General features: G+C 36.6%; 1 protein-coding gene across 12 annotated transcripts in view; it reads right to left on the reverse strand.

The window, feature by feature from the left end:
* The window catches only part of SMYD3 (SET and MYND domain containing 3), a 373,538-nt gene that overhangs the window by 170,624 nt on the left and 182,515 nt on the right, over positions 1-20,399 (reverse strand). The gene's annotated exons all lie outside the window — the stretch shown is intronic.

A 20,399-nucleotide genomic window follows, 5' to 3' on the forward strand; every position in this document is an offset into this window, starting at 1 on the left:
ATTTATTTCCAAACTTCAGAAAGACATGTTGCCATCAGCCTAAGACTGCTCTAGGGCTATTGCCATTGATCAAGCTCACCAGCAGACAAATGTTCCAAAGGCTATTTTAGCATCTCAACTAGAAAGGATTGCAGTGTCCTAAATCAGCAGAGAAAACTGCATGATATACAGAGAGAGGCTGGTAAGGCAGATGTCATCCTGAGATGCTCCAAGGGAAATGGATGCCTTGGTCTTGATCAGCACTGTGCAGGATGGAGTCATCTGTTGCCAGTCATGCCCCTGATCTGCAGAGACTAACACAGCCCTGGGATGCCAAATTTCACTGCAGAGGTTCTTCTGCTTCCTCTGTATAGATGTCAGCTACACCTGTACAAGTTTCCACAACATGGTGAATGTCAGCTCCTGCTGAGCTCTGTGTCTGAAGCCTTCTTCCGTATCTAGAGCACATGGATAGGTGTAATCTACAGTCTGCAAGCTGAAGTTGTTACTTTAAGTAACAAAAAATAAGCAACACATACAGCATGCTAATTAAATTTACATTCTTCTATAGACACACTTGAGAATAACATCTGCTTGTCCTCAAGTAAGATATCTTTGAGAAAGTAAAAGACGACTTTCTCATTTCTGTGAGAACTACCCAGAACTGCCTCTTGCAAAAACACTTCACTTTTCTTCCCATCCACACTTCAACACAATGGCATGCGTTGTTTTTTTTTCTAGTGTTCTTGAGACTATTCAGTCTTAATTGAGAATGAAATTAAATTAATTTATTCTAAGTGCTGTTATGGAAGGGTATTTTAAAGGGAAGTTTTATTCTGCTATGTTTAGAAAATATTGTCTGTATTGTTTTGAGTTCAGTGAATGGAAAATAAATTAGAGAACAGAATTTGATCTTATGAAAGGACATGCATATGTTCATCCAAAAAAATACCACAGTTAATTCCAAGGTATCTCAGTACTTTCCACAAGGTATGAAGTTAATATTTGTTAGGACTCATATCTTGCCTCACTTATACTGGTATAAAGCAATGGCAGTCATTGGTCTTTTCTGGACATTCTCTGACAAAGACAAAAAATTTGCTTTTTACTTCAGAACATGGCTTCCAATTGTTAAGAGTGCTTATAGTGGCTTATCATAAGACGCTAGAGTTTGAAAATACTGAAACATGAAACACAAAGGATGAATTTGCAAAAGAAACCAATTTGGTTTTGCATTTTCCTACAGGGAATCAGCAAACTTACAGTTATATAAGTTAGCCTGTGTTTAATTATAAATGCATAAAACAAAATATTTTACCAAGCTCAAATATTTTATTAACTTTATTTAATTAAAAATTATTTCAATTTAAGAATATTAATCTAAACAGCAAATCTACAAAGTAAGTCCTTTCTTACTGAATAAAATAAAAAATTCTTCTGAATTAAAATAAAAAATAAATTGCAGTGGCACTACCAGCAATGTCACAAAGCAGTGAATATGACTACAGCATATCACAGACTGCCAACAAAGCAGCCAGCAGCCAACATGCTGTCTTCATGGCCAGGAAAGTGTGTTAGCCTGTACAGGAAAAGGGAAATCACCTGGATATCTTACCCTAGCACTCAAGACAGCAGGTGTGACCGCACTGACTTTCAGGTGAAAGAGTACTGAACTCCAAGCATGTTGCCTATACAGTGTTACCAGAGCATATTACCTGTTATGTTTCCTCCTGCTTGCCTACTTAAACTTCATTTGAAGCCTTGGTGTCAACAATCTGTTACCATCAGAGCCTGTTTGCCATTATTTTCTCAATAATTTTGTGTATCTCAATAAGTAGCTGAAGGCAAAAGAATCACTGTGAGAAATAGCCTAGATTGAATAATGCTTTCCTCTTCAAATAACAGCCCGTGCTACCATTTTCTCTACAGTAGGGTGGAAGGTTACGTTTGCTGGAAATAAACAATGTACAATCTCAGCTAATAGTAATGGTTGTTTTTGTCAATTTTGCTAGCCAGGAAGGACACAATATGTTCATCAGGTGGTTTGGGCTTTTACAACTTTGTTGTATACGATGAAACTAGACTCCAAAGGATAATTACTGCCATCTGCTTCAACTTGCCATCTTCCACCATAATAAAACTCCTACATTAGGTTTTTCTTTAATGCACACATACACATAAATACCCACACTGGGTATTTAAATCATGCGGATATACATTATATTACAGTTCTTAATGTGGTCCTGTAGGATATGTAATGTATTTGTAGTTCTGGGAAGTATACTAAGCTGCAGTTTTCTTCATTTTATTTAACATTACTGGACAGACTTAAACAGTCTCCACTATTATGGCTTGATATATTGGCAGAAAACAAGAATTTACACAGTGTAATATATTTCTTGGAAGGTCTTTTATGAATGCATTTCTTGCTCTGGTGGTAATTTGTATGTTGAGCATATGAGTCTAGATGTAAATTAAGTGTTACCGATGAAGTAACTTGAAATTATGATCTCTAACTGAAGTAAAAGTAGAATCCCATCACAGAAATTCCATTCCTGCCCAAAAGATACCCTTCAGCCCCTTTACAACTATGCATCTTCCACACAAGACCAGAAGCCCCCTTAGCCATTCAGATGAACCTGGCAGTCGCTAGGAAGAGTAAGCAAGGGGCCATCACTGGGCTCAGTTCCTAGAGATCCTCTGTAGGGTCCTGAAAGGCCCCCTCTAGGTTTCTACAGAACTTCATCGTCCCTCCAGCTCCATGAACACTGAATGATGTATAACCATTATTTTTCAGTCAAAAAGTATCAGTTCTTAACTTGTAAAAAGCAACACTTTCTTTCAGAATAATGGTTATAATACAAGAACATCCATCATCTATCTTACAACTGGGAGTTAGAAGCACTTGGTCATTTGGTTAACGGGTTCAAATAATGAGAGTTAAACAACAAAAAAACTCTGTAACAAACAAATACATTAGATTAAAGCAGCTTTTCATGTTTTGCCAGAGTTTTCTTCTCCGGCTTAAATTAAAATTTGCAAATATAAAGAATTTAATAAATGTGTCTGGCTTGGGGCTAACATCTGTGATAAACAATATCTCACAAAAAATAAAAAATAAAAATGAAAGATGCATTCCTTTGCCTCAGACAAGATTTTGTATTGTATTACCAAGTAAGAATATATGCTGCAAATTGGAACTAAGCCAATTCAATCAAGCATTAGTATGTGGGACCCTGCATATTTTATACACACTTCTTGTAAAAATATGTTATGTAGGGAGTACTTTTTTCAAAAAAATTGTTGCATGCTTAACTAGAAATAACTATTTTGTTTAACTTTCTCCTTAGATCTAGCCTTTGCAAATTCATGCCATATAAAGACTCAGTAGGTGGGACAATAGATTAGAGGTTTGTACCCTTCATGTTGCATAGTGGAAATATCTAAAATTTCAAAGTTTTGCAGGATCAGACTGAGTTTTCTAAGGCTACCTTGTGACCCTTCTAAGATTATTTCTAAGGTCAGATTCCAAGGAACACTCTTCCAAGCAGTATTAAATTACATTCTGGTATGATGTTGAGTGAATGCAAATATTCATCTGTGTAATGTTCCTTCCTTTTGAACAGGGGAGTACAAAAAATTTCAGAGCAATCAGCTACAGTAAAATAGATTTTGAAGTTCTTCATGATTCCAGAAAACTGATAAGTTGCATGAAATAAAAAAGCAACTGAATAAATGCAGGGCTGGAGAACAAGACAAGGGTATATAAAACCTATTTTTATTACAAACATTTTTAAGATGGAACAGAATTCAAGCAGTTTCCCTTGTTCAGACTAAAACTGCCCACTACTGCCGGAAGCAATGCAAAGTTCTACATATATGTTGAAACTAGATGTCTTCTATCTCTAAAAGAGGGTCTAACCTGAAGATGCCTTCTCAATATGCAACTCACTGCTTTGTCACACAAAGCAAGTCATGTTCAAAAAAAAAAAAATTATTCCTAAATGTAGAGACAAGACTGTTTAAACAGACAGTGAATTAATGACAAAAAGAAAATGCTTTGGAGGAGAAAAAAAAAAACAACAAACCATACGCATATGTGAATTTTAAAATGTCATACACTCACTTAAATATATCTATCTCATTTCTGCATAAGAAATGAAATACCAAGCTCTGCTTTACTCATGAGTTCCTCCTCATTTTTAGGTAAGCAGGAGTATAATCTTGAAGATAATGGAAATTTTTCCTCCTAAAGCCATTGCTGAAAATCTTGGGAAGCTATGACAATAAAAATGAAATGAACCTAATCAGTAGGCTTTTACAGACTGACCTCCCATTCAGATAGGAAGGTAACACAATTTTTCAGACAGAGCTGTGGGGAATAGATGAGCCAGTGAGTGTCAGAGACTCAGTCCAGGAGGAAGTCAACACAGGCTGGAAACCACAGGGCAATTTAATAACTGCCCACAACTAATTAAAGGGCTGTTTTCAGAACAGCAGCACCGAACTCCCCTTAGCATTACCAGACATTACAATTGGGAGAACAACCACACCTTATAGCTTCAGAGGTCCAGAACAGCTAGAAAATATTACTCCTTTAAAGTTACTCCTTTACTCTATGAAATTCAAATACAATCTCATTATTACTGATCTACCTTCTATAGTGGCTCCTCCTGAGAGTCTCACAATGTGACTAGCACACTTGTAGTGAGGTATCACAGGTAGGAAAAGGGAAGAGATTCTAATAAATGTTGTGCAAGAAAAGAAGTTTATGTTGATCAGCAAACACCCAAGCTTTGAAATGGGAACTAACAAATTGAGAAATCAACCAACTCTCTTCAAAATTGTTGCAGTAGAGGAAATGAAGAAAATCAACAATGAAAATAAGAATGAAAGAAATCCAACAGAGAAGAAATCTGAAACATTGAGGAAGCCCTGGATTATTTCCAACAGGCAAGCATGCTTCATGCCACTGTAACTGGGTAAAGGTGCTTGCTTGCAAATTCAGAAAGTATGTTGCCATCAATAAACTGAAGTTTGAATAATAAGCTTTAATGCAAATGCTATGCTTGGATCCTTAATTAGTGAAAGGAAAAGGTAAACAGCAGCAAAGGAGGTGTCCAACAGATCACAGGATTTGTTGTGCAATACATGGATGTCAACCTTTTACCCAATTTCAAATACTTCTTTGCCCTTTAAAACTCTCAGCACTTGTTACTCAAACATTAGTAATCACAAAACTAGTCCTGCACTGAGATCAGAATAAATAGCTGACTTCAGAAGAAAATCACATCATGACATCTTTTTTTGTATAATTCAAGCAAAATGGATAATTTAAACTCAATAAATTGCTATGGTTTTGTGGAAATTATTAATGGAAAACTATTCAAAAACTCTTTGCAAATTGATTGTCTAAATTCCTGAAATATTGTTCAGTATGAGCCTTTGGTTTTTGGGAGTTTTTTTGAAGACAACAAAAAACAACAAAGGGAAATCTTCATTTGATGTCTCTTGGAGTTTTAAGTATTTTCAAATAACAGAGTGGGAGTTCTAAAACTCATTTGAAAAGTTGAGGCCAATTTCTTTGGAATTTCTGAGTTTCTGAAAGGAGAATTAAAAAGCATGAACTATTGATTAACTGGGTTTAAAAGTTCTGGGAACGTTAGAGCAAATAAAGAGGAAATGAAAGAAAAATAAAAAATGGGAGGGAAAGAGTTATTTTGCTCTTTAGCCCCTTAAAAGACTTTGAAATTATTGTTTCTCAGACTACTGATCCCTTTTGACAGCTTTTTTTTAAATGATTCATTTATAGTATTATTAAAAATGGCTCTGTATAAGAAATTGAGCATGTCAGAAGATAAATCTTCAGAGACACAAGGTGCTCAGCCAGTGAATCACACTACTTAAAAACATCCAGAAAAAATGCCTGGCATTTTATAGGGCTCCAATGTTACCACTGAGACACACTGCTGAGTAAGTGCCAGGTACTTGGTGCTTGTACCAACAGTGACCCCTTCGGGAAGAGGAAGAGGCAAAATCTTGCTAGTAACGGAACGTACAACCTAATTTCAGCACTGTCTAGTTTGCACCAGGGCAGCCTGGGGAACTACAGCATCCCCAGGAACACAGCAAGCCCAGCAATCAGCCAGCACAGTTATTGACAGTGCACAGCCACCAGCTTCTCCTGGTCTCCACAAGCACAAGAGCGCTCTGCTATTTTACCACAAATTGGAAGTAATGAGAACAGAAGGCCAGGTGGCAGAGTTAAATATATGTTTCACTGTGGGACCACAATTACTTCACATGGCCCAGTGCCTGAATATAGTATTTTCTGTGGACTTGGAATGAGTCCCATGTTACCACTCAACTGGCAGAACCACTGTTTAGGAGCGTTTCTGGTCTATATTAACCTCAAGTTGAGGGTTGCTATAATAACTTTTAAATCTTTCTCATGCAATGTTTCCAAAGAGCTCTCCATTTCTTTTTGCCTGATTTCCTCATTGTAAGTCAGGTCCTTGCACATTTATGAGATTAAGATTCTAGGATAGTAAGGAGGCAGAAAAAAATCTAAGGCATTAGGTTCCCAAAATATCCCTTCTCTTTGGTTTATCAAACTATGCATGGAGGATTTGTTCAGAGTTCAGAGGGATACGCAGATTCCTCTGACAGACAGATTAGATAGCAGTTTGATTCATTTCCTAATTGACACAACTGTGCTCGCAACTAATCCTGTTGGGAAGAAGTTATTTCTACCAAACAGGTAAAGAATTGAGAATTCAATACCATAAATTTCATCCAAACTTGTCATGTATGAAATACTGAATGAAAATGAGTGCACGAAACGAGTCTTTCCGAAATCCCAAAAAGCCCAGAACATGATGCACTTATTATTAGGACTACTATAAAACTGCTGTAAATGCTACTGCAGCAATTTTCTACAGTATTTTGTAATCATTGCAAGAATCAAAATTCATTTAGAAGATTATGGGGAAATCATAGAATCATAGAATCACAAGGTTGGAAACGACCTACAAGATCACCTAGCCCAACCGTGAAATGTTGGAGATCCTGCAAATAAACTAGTCCAAACATTATCATGAATGCCCTATAATACATAAACACAATTACAGTTTGAAAGCTGAAGAACTAAATTCAGAGTTCTATCTGGTTAGAAAAAAACTGACCAGAAAGACAGTGGAGATGTAAAGTGAAATTATATTGTTGAACTACATTTGACAAAAAACGATTCAAAATCCTTTACCTTCAAAAATCAAACTCTGCATTCCTTTTTTGGAAAGAAACATGACTGGAATGGAGGAAGTTAAAATGGAGAACAGTTTACAGAAACTCTCACACGAGAGTTATCTTAAGTGTGTAATATCTCAGACTTATCTTAAAATCTGAAGGACTATGGCAAACTACAACATCTTGAGGAGATAATTTTACACAGAAGGCAAACAACAATATACACACATTTTACAGAGATCCTGGGGCACTTCAAGGAAATGAGACAGAGGTCAGAGTCAGCTGGCAAGTATCAGAGCTGAGTCTAAGATCAGCGTCTCCCAAGCTCCAGTTCAGAATTGGGTTCCCAAGTTTAGTTATACACATCTATGCATAGCTGGAAATTCAGTTTCCAACTATTTTTTTTATTAGAAATCATAAGCAGGTTTATTACTGACATCTGCAGAGTTAACATATATGAAAACCCAAGTTCTTTTTCTAACCATAGAATGAGTTTCTAAATTACAAATATTGTAGATGTTAGTAGATGAGACACACAGGTCCTGACACCATTAGAAGAGTATCAACTATAAACATTGGAAGTAACATTAGAGAAGTCTATAGGACTGTTTATTTTGTTAAATATATTGGTAGAAAATAATTTATTGGGAAGCTTCAACTTCTCATTGATGAAGACTCATAAAGAATATCTCCATACTTTCATGGAAAGACCAGTCAATACTACTTTCCATCAGGCCAGAATAGCAATGTCAGTTTAAGGAAAAATTAAGAAGAAAAAGGGAGTTAAGAAAAAAAGACTTCTTTTTTTGTTTTTGTTTTTTTTTTCAAAAGCAAAATTGCTACCTTCCTATTTTCTTGAAGTTTCATATTTTTTTGTCAGTGTTTTACTGAAGAGCATCATTCACTACCAAACACAATTTCTTCCTAAGAAGAATAATTTTCATTAACATGTACACCTGAGAAAGTACATCAGAGACATTTCTGGAGAATAAATCACTAGAAGAATATATACGTTTCTTGTACAGAAAGAAAACAAGTCCATTTGACTCCACTAAGAGAACAACTAAGATTTTTAAAGATTCACAAAATCTGTTCCTTACGGACACCATTTATAAGGATATCTCGTAGCAACAGTCAATTTAACATAAGCTGCACTGAGACCAAAAATTAATAGCAACACACAACCTTCACACAAATAGCTGTTATCACCAAGTTTAGGTCACACCGTATAGCTACAGTTGTGTTCGCAACATAACACACAAAGAGCTCACTTGTGAAGCTTTAACAGGCCTCAGACTGAGTATTGTGGTTTTCAAACATCCTGTTTAAAATTAAAAATAATCTTCACCTCTTCTTGTTCAGATATTTATACTTTTCATAGATGCACAATTTAGAGTCTTTTAGCCCCCATGTTCTTACACATAAATAGACCAGAAGGTTAGACAGATGTATATGTACATATATAAACATGTATATGATTTATATATATACACATACAGACGTGTCCCTGGGTGCATGGGAATCATCTACACACATACACATTGCATAAGCAATGCAAACATAAATCTGAAAATGTGCATATTGTATGTTAATAATCATCTTTCCATCAATTTACTTGAACATAAATTAATAGTAAGTACTTAAAATATTTGATACACACAGTGACAGTCTCCAGGCTTAACCTCCAATCTCAGTGTAAGATAACAGTCATAACAACTCCCACTAGCAGTAACCTCCTTCTGTCGTTTTTAACATCGAAAGTGTAAGAAAAAAATGATCTGAGCCTGCTTTCCTTTCTGTGTTCTACAGATAGTCATCTCTAGCATCAGCAGACAGAGACTGGGCTTCACATTGATTTTCTTTTCTTCCAGATGTATACAGTGAAATTGAAGTCCTATGCATTTCTGCTAAATAAGGCTCTGCCTTAGCTAATAGCAAGCTATGACAACAGTCTGCAAAGAGATGGAGAAAGGAAAGGAGTCTAAAAAAAAAAAAAAACCAGTGGCAGCTGTGAATTTATAACTGTCAATAAAATTGCTGAGGTTTTTATATGCACATTAACAGCATGCTTCAGTATAAAATGCAATTCTTAATTCTTTTCACAGAGCATTAAATCATATTTAAGATTAAAAAAATAAATCCTTGTTCAGCAACTGACAGATTCCCTCCCAGTCAAGAACACTCTGCTCCCATTGTTCAACAGTTTTGGACTTCAGTGACAGCTAATTGCTACAAATTCATGAAGTAAAATATAAAATGTTGGGGTGTGTCTACACAACATGTGTTGTTCTTCATTTATTGCAAATACTACTTCAGGTGTTTAATGTGTTTTCTTGTAATGCCATTGAAATATGTTTCAAAAGAAAGGTAACTCAGAAGTAAAAGATGGTGCAGGATGAGGCTTTAAGTTCCATTAGATAGATGGGAAAACATCTTTCATTTACTGCTTACTTCATGAGAGACCGTGGTATTACCTGTGAGGATCATATGATGATACTTTCAAAGCAACGTACAACATTTTGATAGGCTTCCCTCAGGTAACCTGTAATAGCTGAGCCACTGAGCACTGTCAAAGTGTTTCTCAGTTCCCAAGTCCTAGTGAACACTACAGTCACTTTCTTGCCCTTATTCACACTTCACATTTCATTCCACCTCTTGGCAGTAACATGAAATTTATTAGCGTCTCACTCCTTGAGGGAGTGATAATAGTGAGCAACCACTAGTTCTCTCCAATACAATGTGCAGGTAGGGCTGTATATTTTACAATCGTTGCTAAAATAAATGTTACAGCCAAAAAAATTGAATAAGAGCTATAGATTACCTGCATCTATTTTAAATTATTAGCAGGTTTGGTGTTTCTTTATTTATTTATTTTTACATAATAGCAGACATTCTTCTGGTAGGAATTTGACATGCAGTCTCTTTTTCAAATACCTACGAAAGGCAAGACCATGATAATTTTGTGGCACAGCCAACACACAGCTAGGTCAATTCAGCAGCCTAATTTGGTGTTCTGGTATAGGAAACTGACTGAATTCAGCATCTAGTTGCACAAGAATGAACAAGTATCATCAAGCAGCTCCAGTGATTGTTCTTCCATCACCATTTGACAGCAGTGCCCAACGGGGATGGCTGGGACCCTGACAGGAGCACAAGGGAACCTGGCCTTGCTTGGCCCAGCTGCAGCACTGCATGTTTGCCATTCCACTGTCCTAACCTCATCCCAACACTCCTGGGGCTCCCACCAACACTCATGTTTGGGCTGGGGAATTTCCAAATAGGCCATGAACTCCAGGCTCTCACCACCTTCCTCCTCCCACCTCAGCAAGCAGGTACAACAGCATGAGGGAGAAATGCACTTTCAGTTTCCAGGCCTTCCTCAGAGGAAGCATCAGCTTAAGTGACCCTTTGTTACTAAACTCACTTCTGATAAAGTGCTACCACTGCACACCATTATACAAAGAGCATGTGTGGCTGCAAGTGATTAATTGCGCTCTGGAAGAACCTAATAACAGACTCTCATATTTAAAATATTTTATGGCAAGTATTAATTTTTTTTTTCCCCTCTAATTAGTAGAGTAGCAATGGAATAATGCACCCTCGACCTCAAATCTGCTTATTTCTGTTTTTTCCATCCCTCCATCCTAAAGCTTTGTTAACCTAAGACCACCTTGTCCCTTCCCTAATGCTGATTTGTAATCTCTGTGCTTTGCAACATGCACTATTTTTCACAGGGCTAATGTTAATTGCTGGCTCTGCACAACAGTTGAACTTATTTTCATTTTCAATTCATAAAAGATAAAGTATGTCCAGAGTAAAATCAATGCAAAAATACCTGCAATTTTGTCGACCATTTCAAAAATATATACTTCAGCCTTACCTTTTTCCTGTTCTCTTTTTTTCCTTCCCCAAAATAGCTGTCTTAGGAAATTTGTATCATCTTATCTCCATCTCAAACAAGATGGATTTTAGTAGCAGACTATCTCAGGAGCCCATTTCCAGATGCCCAAAATGCTAAGCAGAACTACTTCACTTTTGAGACATGATGAGCACTGCTGAGCACTGAAAAACAGTTGTAGTTGTACAGATACAACAGCACTGAAAACTCAGACCTATGTTGACTAACTTGAAAAAACTACATCCCAATATCCCAAACAGAAATAAGATTTTTTTTTTTGCCCTGCCAACAAGTTTGAAAAGTATGGATAGCCACCTAGTTTAAATTTGACTAATTCTAAAAAAGTAAAAGGAATAAGTGTTTAAGAGTAAGCCTTGCTTTTCTGTGCTTGATCAGGAGCAAGTCCAGAGAGAGTTCTCAGCCTCCTGAAATATCCCAACCTGCAAGCATTGGCCAGCAGTAGAATTTCAGTAGCGGCTCCTAGCTGCTGAAAGAATATCATTCATATGAAGGAAAGTCTCATCCTGATCAAATGAAACAGAAGCCCACTTGATTTTTCACTAATTTTAACACACTGCAAAAGACTCCAAGGACCACTGCATCTTGCCATTACCATAGAACAGAATTGTGTAAAGAAGTAAAAAAGGCTTCTACTTCTGACTACTCCTTTATGGTCTGACTTAATGCTACTTTCCAAAGCTAAACTTTTCTCAACCTTTATTTTACACTAATGAAAACTGGTCAAAGTGGTATTGAAGAAAAGGAACTCTGAGGATTCTAATCCATGTGTCACTAAATGTACTTACTCTTAGCCCAAGTGAGAGAAAAAAATCTATTAACATATAATTACTATTCATGTTATAAAATATAACCAATTTCAGGAAAATAGAATTATTAGGAGTTCTTAAAATTATTTTTAAGATTACAGCAGGTCATGGATCAGCAGCTGATATGCAGCCACAACTGGCTTCACAGACAGCTGTGTGCGCATTGCAGGGTTACAGACACCGTGCTGTCTTGTTAATTTACACACGAGGGAGAGGACAGTCTGCTCAAGAACAATTACTTTGTCTTCTCCCATGCCTGTTGGTAGTGGCTGCATCCAATGCACTTAAACACCATCAATTTGCTGCCATCTAAAACTGTATATCAGCACAAAACTAGATAAGCACAAAGACCTATTGTAAAAATGCCTGCCTTTGCAAGCCTGATGGGAAGGTGCAACCCTCATTTTTTGCTGGAAAAGAGCATAGTGAGTTCTGCTATTTCATCCCTTGAAATACACTATCTTCAGGAATTAGGAGTGTAATGATACTTTATTGTTTGAGAAAGCCACATGCCCCCAGAGAATGTGTGTCACAAGCCACAAGCAAGGCTGGTGGAGCTGGCTTTATTTAGGCTTTAACAAAAGGGATGGAAAAGAGAAGATGAAAAACACCAGAACAAAAGATGCTTTTGTTAGAAAATGAGATAAATCTGAATCAAAAATATGTTCACAGTTATGTCTTCTAGAACTGGGAAAACTGCCAGTAGGAATAGCATGATTTTACTTCACAGCACCACTGTAATTCTTATTCCTATCAAAGACAGCTAAAAAAAATTGCCAAGTTATTTCATTAGGAAACGCAGTTAATTTACAGGCATGGTAATTTTCACCCTACAAAATTGTATAATGAGCTTTAAACTCACTAAATAAAGGGTTTCTTCTCCTAGTGATTATGTTTAATTTACACAGGAATTAATAATGGTGACTGGACCTGTTTTCAGAATGGCTTTAAAAGAGCCACATTACAAAAACAACTTCAACAGCTTTGTAAGAATACTAGCAGTCAGTGGAATCAAAAATACTTATCTTCGTAACACTGCATATATCTACATAAATATCTTCTACAGGAGAAGAACATGACCATTGAAACAGACAGAGTCCAGCAAACCTATAATGCTGATTTTATATTAAATGACTTGGAGATTATGCTTTTAGACAGTTTGGAGAAGCCTAAATAATAAACATATGGACAGACATTTCAGGGAGATATTATTTATAGCTTATTTCTACTTTTAAATTCACTCTCAATGTATTCAGTGCTATTAGTTTTTGTCTGCTTTGTTTTCATTTTTATTAGTTAATATTTCTAAAGAATGGAAAGAATGGCTTATAGAGAAGCCTTGCAAAATGTAGTCTCATTTTCATGTGGTTAAACAGTACATGGAAAATCCTAACATTTGCAAAATCCTGGTATTTTTGGATACTTATATAAAAGCTAGATGTCAGAAGCTATTCCCAAGAGCAGCTAATTTGTGGCTTCACTAAGGTGATGGACATGCCTTGTAAATATATAGAGCTTGTCTCTAGCAAGCAGTTACCAAAATTTGTTGACTCCAAGGTTGTGAAATCAGGAGTCATACATCTGCAAGTTACAGTTCTGTGAAAAAAGGAGATGTACATTTGCAAATTTTAGTTGAGAAAATCTTCTTTTCTTCCTTTGTAGTGTAGGAAGAGCTGGTTTTCTTTTCAGTATATCATAAAAGGAAGATTTGTAAAGTCTGAAAGGGACTACTAAATCACGTAGCTCATCCTCCTTTATCATAATATTTTGTAAGAGGTTTGCAGATAATACAGAATCAGTGGCACCTATGAAAGCAATTAACAAAATCTAAGCCAAAAAATTCTGAAAGAACAATACCTTACTACCATAGCAGCTCGATTAATTCATAAGAGTCATAAGAAAAAAGTTTAAAACTAAGAACAATTTCTAAAGAAAAGTAAAAATGAATCAGTTATATATAATGTCTGGAACCTAGTACATCATGGTTATGAAAACAGTATTTCCTCCAAACAAAATATGGATGATGTGGTGTTTTTAAACATGTCATCACCATCTACTGGATACAAAGGAAAATGCAGACGAGAAACAAGACCCAGCAATGGTCACCCGGACTGAAAAAAGAGTTGTCAGATCTGTCAGGAAATCCTGTAAAGCTGCCTTCTTATATCCAAACTTCACCTTCACACTCCACACACCTATCTGAACAAAGTGACCTACCTCTCAACTTTACAAAATAACCAGACTAAAGGTGTGAACTGGTAGCTGGCATATAGCCCACCATCAAGTCATGAGTATAGTTTCAGTCGTAAGACGACCACAAACAGTGATGTAAAGCCTGACACTTCCTTGGTAAGCTACACACACATTATTCAGTTTCCACTAACTTTGACAAAAGGAAATCTTTGGATCATGTTCCTGATGCAAAGTTACAAGGGCTTCCTGGAGATGTTTATCACCTCCTTCCACATCTGGAAGTCATTTGCTCACTTTGGAATCAAATTTAAAGGCTAGAGAAGATGAAGGAGAGCTACAAAAATAAAGAATTTGACAGTGACAATGCCTTTGTCTCTGATAGAGAAGACTCTACTTCATCTTGCAGAAATCCATCAGTACGCAGATGGAAACACGTGCTTCTGAAAATAACTGCACATCCATACAGTTCACACATGTGATTGGATCCAATGGATTCAGAATATATTCCTCTTGGATGCAAATGTAGTAAAGCACCTGTCAATATACTTTTAAATCAGAACCACTATTTACTGAGTTGACCAACCATTTAAAATAACTTAAATGAGGCATTGTCAAAGAACATGAAATTAACTTATTAATACTCACAAAGTAATGAGGGACAACTTGCTAACAATACTGCCACTCATCAAACTTTGAACATCCTGGTAACTCAAGTAAAACAGCTGACTGTTTATGTATGAATTTTGCATGACTACACATAACTTCCAGTAGCACACCTCGACTGCAGTAGCCAACTATCAGAGAAGGAAGAATCCAACCCTAGTTTTCCTCCTCCCTGTCACAAACCAGTTATATGCAGCCTACATAGGCTGAAGTCACCAGAACAGCCGTAGCTCACAGAATCTTGGTGAGAAGAACCTTGTAGACCTGTCCTACTTTGCAGAGTCATAAGCTGGTGCTTGTTTTTTTTCTAGATACTGTGAGCACCGAGCACTGGTCTGGGATGGGAACTATTGCTCAACGTGGATGATCTGCTGAGCGACTGCTGAGCCTAGCCATTTCATCCCTTCATCCTCTCATCTCTTCACACAAATGAATGGGGTAGTGGCAGCAACCTCCTCTGCGTAGCAGTTTGTTATTTATAAGAGAAAATAATTATTGCTGTAATTAAATTCTCATCATCTTCATTGCTTATGTGAATAACAATTGTTTAGGGACAAGTTTTTAATTTGTCTGTAGCATTACTAATTAAAAAAAAAAACTTTGTTATGGGTTATATGTATACACACACACACACGTTGTTTGTTGTTGGGGTTTTTGTTGTTGTTTTTTGGTTTTTTTGTTTTTGTTTTTGTTTTTTTGTTTTTGTTTTTTTACAGTGCATTTATCTCCTCTGCTTTTTTACTTATGATTTTTTCAGTTTTTCATTCACCAGCGGCTGAACACTACCACACTGGGTTACATTTGTCACACTGGCAATTTCATGACATCCTCCCCCAATATTCAGTAATGCTCAACTTCATTCAAGAATGTCATGAGTTCAGTCATTGCACTGTCAGTCAGAATACACTCAGCTGGTATATGGAAAGGTGTTGAAGCTTTGCACAGTGCCTAGAAAAGGCTATCACTGAAAACCTACAGCAGCCTCATTTAATTCTCCAAAGTACTAAAACAAACAAAGAAAAAAAATAATCCAAAGAAACAGCAACAGTGATGTAACACAATCAGCTACTCCAGGTTTTCTGAATATTAATGACACCTGTGAGGAAACAGAGGCAAGGGTTGACCCATCAGCCATGAACTCCATAGAGTCATTCTCGCTTTGGACTTATACTTTACAACATGTAAACAAGGTACAGACCACTCCCTGGGAGTACCCAACACACAGCACTCATCGTGCAAATGAAGAAAGACATTTGTTTATCTCTGTTGTTAGTACAAGGATCCTGACTAATCTTTGCAGACAAAATGTACAAGGGGGCTTTTCAATGGAAATATGTCCGAATCCATTTAAACACTGGTCAGAAACATTCATTTCATACTCCCCAGATTTGACACATTTTAACAGGCATCTTCCTCATCTGAAGATTGATGCACATTTCCATGGTATTGCATTGGTATCAAGCAAAGAAAAGCGTTTAGACATTACACAGGAACTGTGTTAGTATAAATCATAAAAGTAGACTCAGTATCTTTGTCCAAAACAGAGATGCTTCTAACCGACAATGTAATAAGGGCCCTTAAGACATGTGGTCATACTGGCTAGATATACATATCAGGTATTACAGACAAATAACAACAGCTCCATAGAGAAAAAATACTGCTGAGAATACATTATCCCTACTGTACACCCTCTTTGTGTATTTGTCTTTCTTCAGTTAACCTTCATATTAGCTCTGCTCCAGTGCCTTGGCCTGAAGCTACCTTGCATCTGGACTGCATTCAGGACTCCAAGAGCACATCTTCCAGTTGAGTTTCATCAAAAACACATCACGATCATGCATTTCATGACTCCTGCTCAACCAAAATCAACCAAAGGGGAATTCACTTGAGAAGTGCTCTCCTAGTCTAAATTGGAACATGAATTCAGATGCACTTGATAAGACACTCCAATTTTTTGCAGCCCATTAGATTTTGACAAATGAGTATATCTCAGTAATAACCACATGGAAACTCACCACAGTGAAAGGTTTTGTATTTTTTGTTGCCAGAAAAGATCACGACTAAAACCCCCAAAATGTAAAGCATATATATGCTGAATTCTTTCCTTCCACATAAAATTGAATTGTCAAACTTTGTTTCACCACAGCTTACCATATCACCAGGTACATTCATGCTGCAATTCGCTTATCCTCTTTCCAAGACCCTTCTTATTTTTATTGTCAAAAAGATGGCCAAATTTTGCACATTAATTACTCTCAGGCATGGAGTAAAGGGCACAGGATATCAGGTACAAGCTGAGTACCACAGACACCAGCATCCCCGCTCACATCCAGTCTACACTGCTCTCATGCAATACTGATGCAGAAGAGAGAACTTGAGCAGCACCAGAATCCAGGCAACCCTAGAACTCTAAGTGTTGCAGACATCACACCAGTTGGTTCTAGTTTGCAACTTGTAGCTTTCAGCCTTAAAGTGAAGTTACTAAAATGACTGTTGTTTCAAAAGCATTAGAAATTACACAGAAAATAAATAAATAAATAAATAAATGAGAAAAAAAAAAGATAAAAAGGAACAGAATTTCAAAATGTCATCTGTAAGGTGCTAGTGTGAATCTGGCCCAATGAGCCATTTTAATCACCAGTACAATTCCAAAATATCTGACTGCTCATTAAATGCACCTTGGCAGTATCTATCCAGCCTGTAGACAAGTACCCAGCATCAAAGTCACTACTGAAGTTAGCATGTTAGCATTAATCTGCAACCTTTTGGAAAGGTTTTGCAGACAGTGAGAAGGGTGAATGACATAAAATGGGAACATCCTCTCACGGACCCACATGTGAACCCTCAGACCTGTTTCCTAAGACATGATGATGATACAGAGCAGAGAAATTGCCACTAGCACCGTCCTTTAAATGGCACATCGTCCTTTAATCTGATGACTGGGAACTTTAAAAATATCAGATTGAGACCCTGCCACTCTCAGGAAACCAATCATGCTTATCTCTGCTAGTCAAAACTGTGTAAGCTTTAAAGGCTGCCAAATGAAATACTTGGAATAACTAAAACAACATTAGTAATTTATTACATTTCCACAGTTACTAAACAACAAAACCTCTGATTGTTTTCTTCCATTCTGTCAATAACAGAAGCACAGAATCAAAGGGGTTGGAAGGCTCCTCAAGAGATCATTGAGTCCAACCCCACCTCCCTTTAGATATTTACAAACATTTATCAGATCAATCTTTCCAAAAGTTACTCTCATATATGAAAGAAGGATTTTTAATTTTTGGATGTTAGAAATTAGTACCTTGTCTTCTTGCTACATAAAATATCTTTTCCGCTCTCATGTCTTTTCCCAAACTTTTCAGAAAGCCTAGTGAAAGTGGGGGCTTGAGAGAGATTCATCCCTAGTGACTGTCCAGACTATAAGCAAACTCATAGTTCCTTTTGAAAGTTTTGAATAACCATGAAGTTTCAAAAAGAATCACAAAGAACACAAAGATGTCATATGAACACTAAGGTTGAAATACAGTCTCGATCCCACCAAACCATGTTAAGAAAGGCAGGTTATTTACTTTTGCTGTTAGCACCTTTCACACTTCCAAGATTGCATATGAATTCTCATGTAAATTCATCAAGGCAGCTAGCAAAAAATGTTGAGAAAAACCCCAAGACTATTACAGATATTTTTTCAGTTTGATGGTATTAGTAAAAGTCTGCCAAGAAAAGCTTAGCAGTAGAGAAGGTGGACTACAAAAAAACTGCATTTAAACACTGAAGGTCAAGAGAGAAAATGTCAGTATATTTTAAGTTATTATAAATGAGTTCAAATGTCTTTCACAGTTTACATGAGTTTTACGTAAACTCTAATGAAATGCTGTGTTTTCTCCCACAAAAAAAAAAAAAAAACCCCAAAAAAACCAAAAAAACAGATGTACCGTGGCATTCAATAATACAATTTATTTAATATATTAGTGCTAGCAAAAGTCTTGTGGCCACATACACTGAAGTTCATGTTTTAATGTCAGTTAACACTATGGTTTCCAAACATAAATGTAACAGTGTAACTCATCAAGAACATAGAGTCATGGAAATGTACGTCAGACAGCCACCATTTTTATTCTTTCTTTCACTGAAGAAACTAGAGTAATGAAAGAATTACATAACAATGGATGTGTATTAAAAGGGAGTTACACAGAGATGAACTGGCATTTTATGGTTATTTTAATATATTAATAATCTAGCTGCTCTACTTAGATAAGATGTGAAATGGAATGTGTTGGATTCAGTTTAATTATTTCTATTGAAACAACCTGCTTATGGTTTTTGCTACTATATTGGAGTAAATCCCTGCCAAATAAAGCCAGTAGGAGATATAATCTTGACTGCATAGAAAAGTACTGTAAAACTACTGGGACAAAAGAAACAGGACCATTATTTCCATTAATGTTCAATCTCACTGCATTAAGAGTAATGGTGACAGTATTTTGGGAGAAACATGAAGCCAAATGTCTGACCAGAATTCATACTGTTCCATAGCAAAAAATACAACAGCAAAATAGATATTAAAGAAAAACGGGAAAGATAAACAGTGCACAAAATTTTACAGTGAAAGGACAGGTGATTGTGGCTGCTTCCTGCTGCCAGCAGAAATTAGAATAGACTGGTCTTCTTCTCCCACATTGTCACAGCCAGAAAGCCTGTCCGAGGAAGATGCATAACGGTGCCCAATATCAGGCCACAGTACAGAGATGCTCTTGATTAATATGCCTGTCCTTAATTAATATGCTTATGCAGAATAGAAAGTAAAAAACACTTTCAGAGATGACAATGCTTTATGAGTATGTTTGAAGAAGTAATTTTTAGCAGCTTCAGCATAGAAGCTCCTAGTTAAAAGGAAATAAGAGTACCTCTAGAAATATTTTCATTAACTATTCACTAGTTACTTTTCTGGGAATTTTTATGCACGTAAGGCATTCTCTTTGGCTGAGATAATTTGCAACAACAAAAAGCAGCTCAAGATGCAAGAAATTTCTTGAAAATTTTTAAGCATTATTTTTATCTCATTTCAAATGATAAGTATTTTGGAAAACCTACAGAAATATATTCAGCAACAGTAAGGAATATTATTTTGAAGAGCTACAGCATATTTTTCACAACTAATCACCGGATACATCTGAATATTTTAAAACTCATTGTAAATGTAGAGACACTATGGCTGAGCCATCAGATCTAGGAAATCACCTCTTGAAGCCTTTCCCTGCAGCTGGACCATGAGCCAAGACTCTGACAAGATAAGCTCCTGAGAGGGCTGCCCACCCCAGAGTGGGTAGAACAAAGGAGAAACCAAATGAAAAGCAACCATTCTGCCACCTTATTTGGCCACCCCAGCACTGTAACATGCAGTCAAAACTTTAAATTACAGAAATACAGCAATCCAGACAACTTTGCACAGAACAGAGAGAATAGGGACGCAATATGATAATGATGTCTCAAGGGGCAGAAGGAATTCTGATTTGTCTTCTAAAGAGAATATGCAGCTCTGCATCCAGGTCTGCTATATCTGTCCAGACACAAACATCTTATATCCCTGT

This window comes from Lagopus muta, chromosome 2 (genome assembly GCF_023343835.1).
Source record: "Lagopus muta isolate bLagMut1 chromosome 2, bLagMut1 primary, whole genome shotgun sequence".
In the NCBI taxonomy this organism is placed as follows: Eukaryota; Metazoa; Chordata; class Aves; order Galliformes; family Phasianidae; genus Lagopus; species Lagopus muta.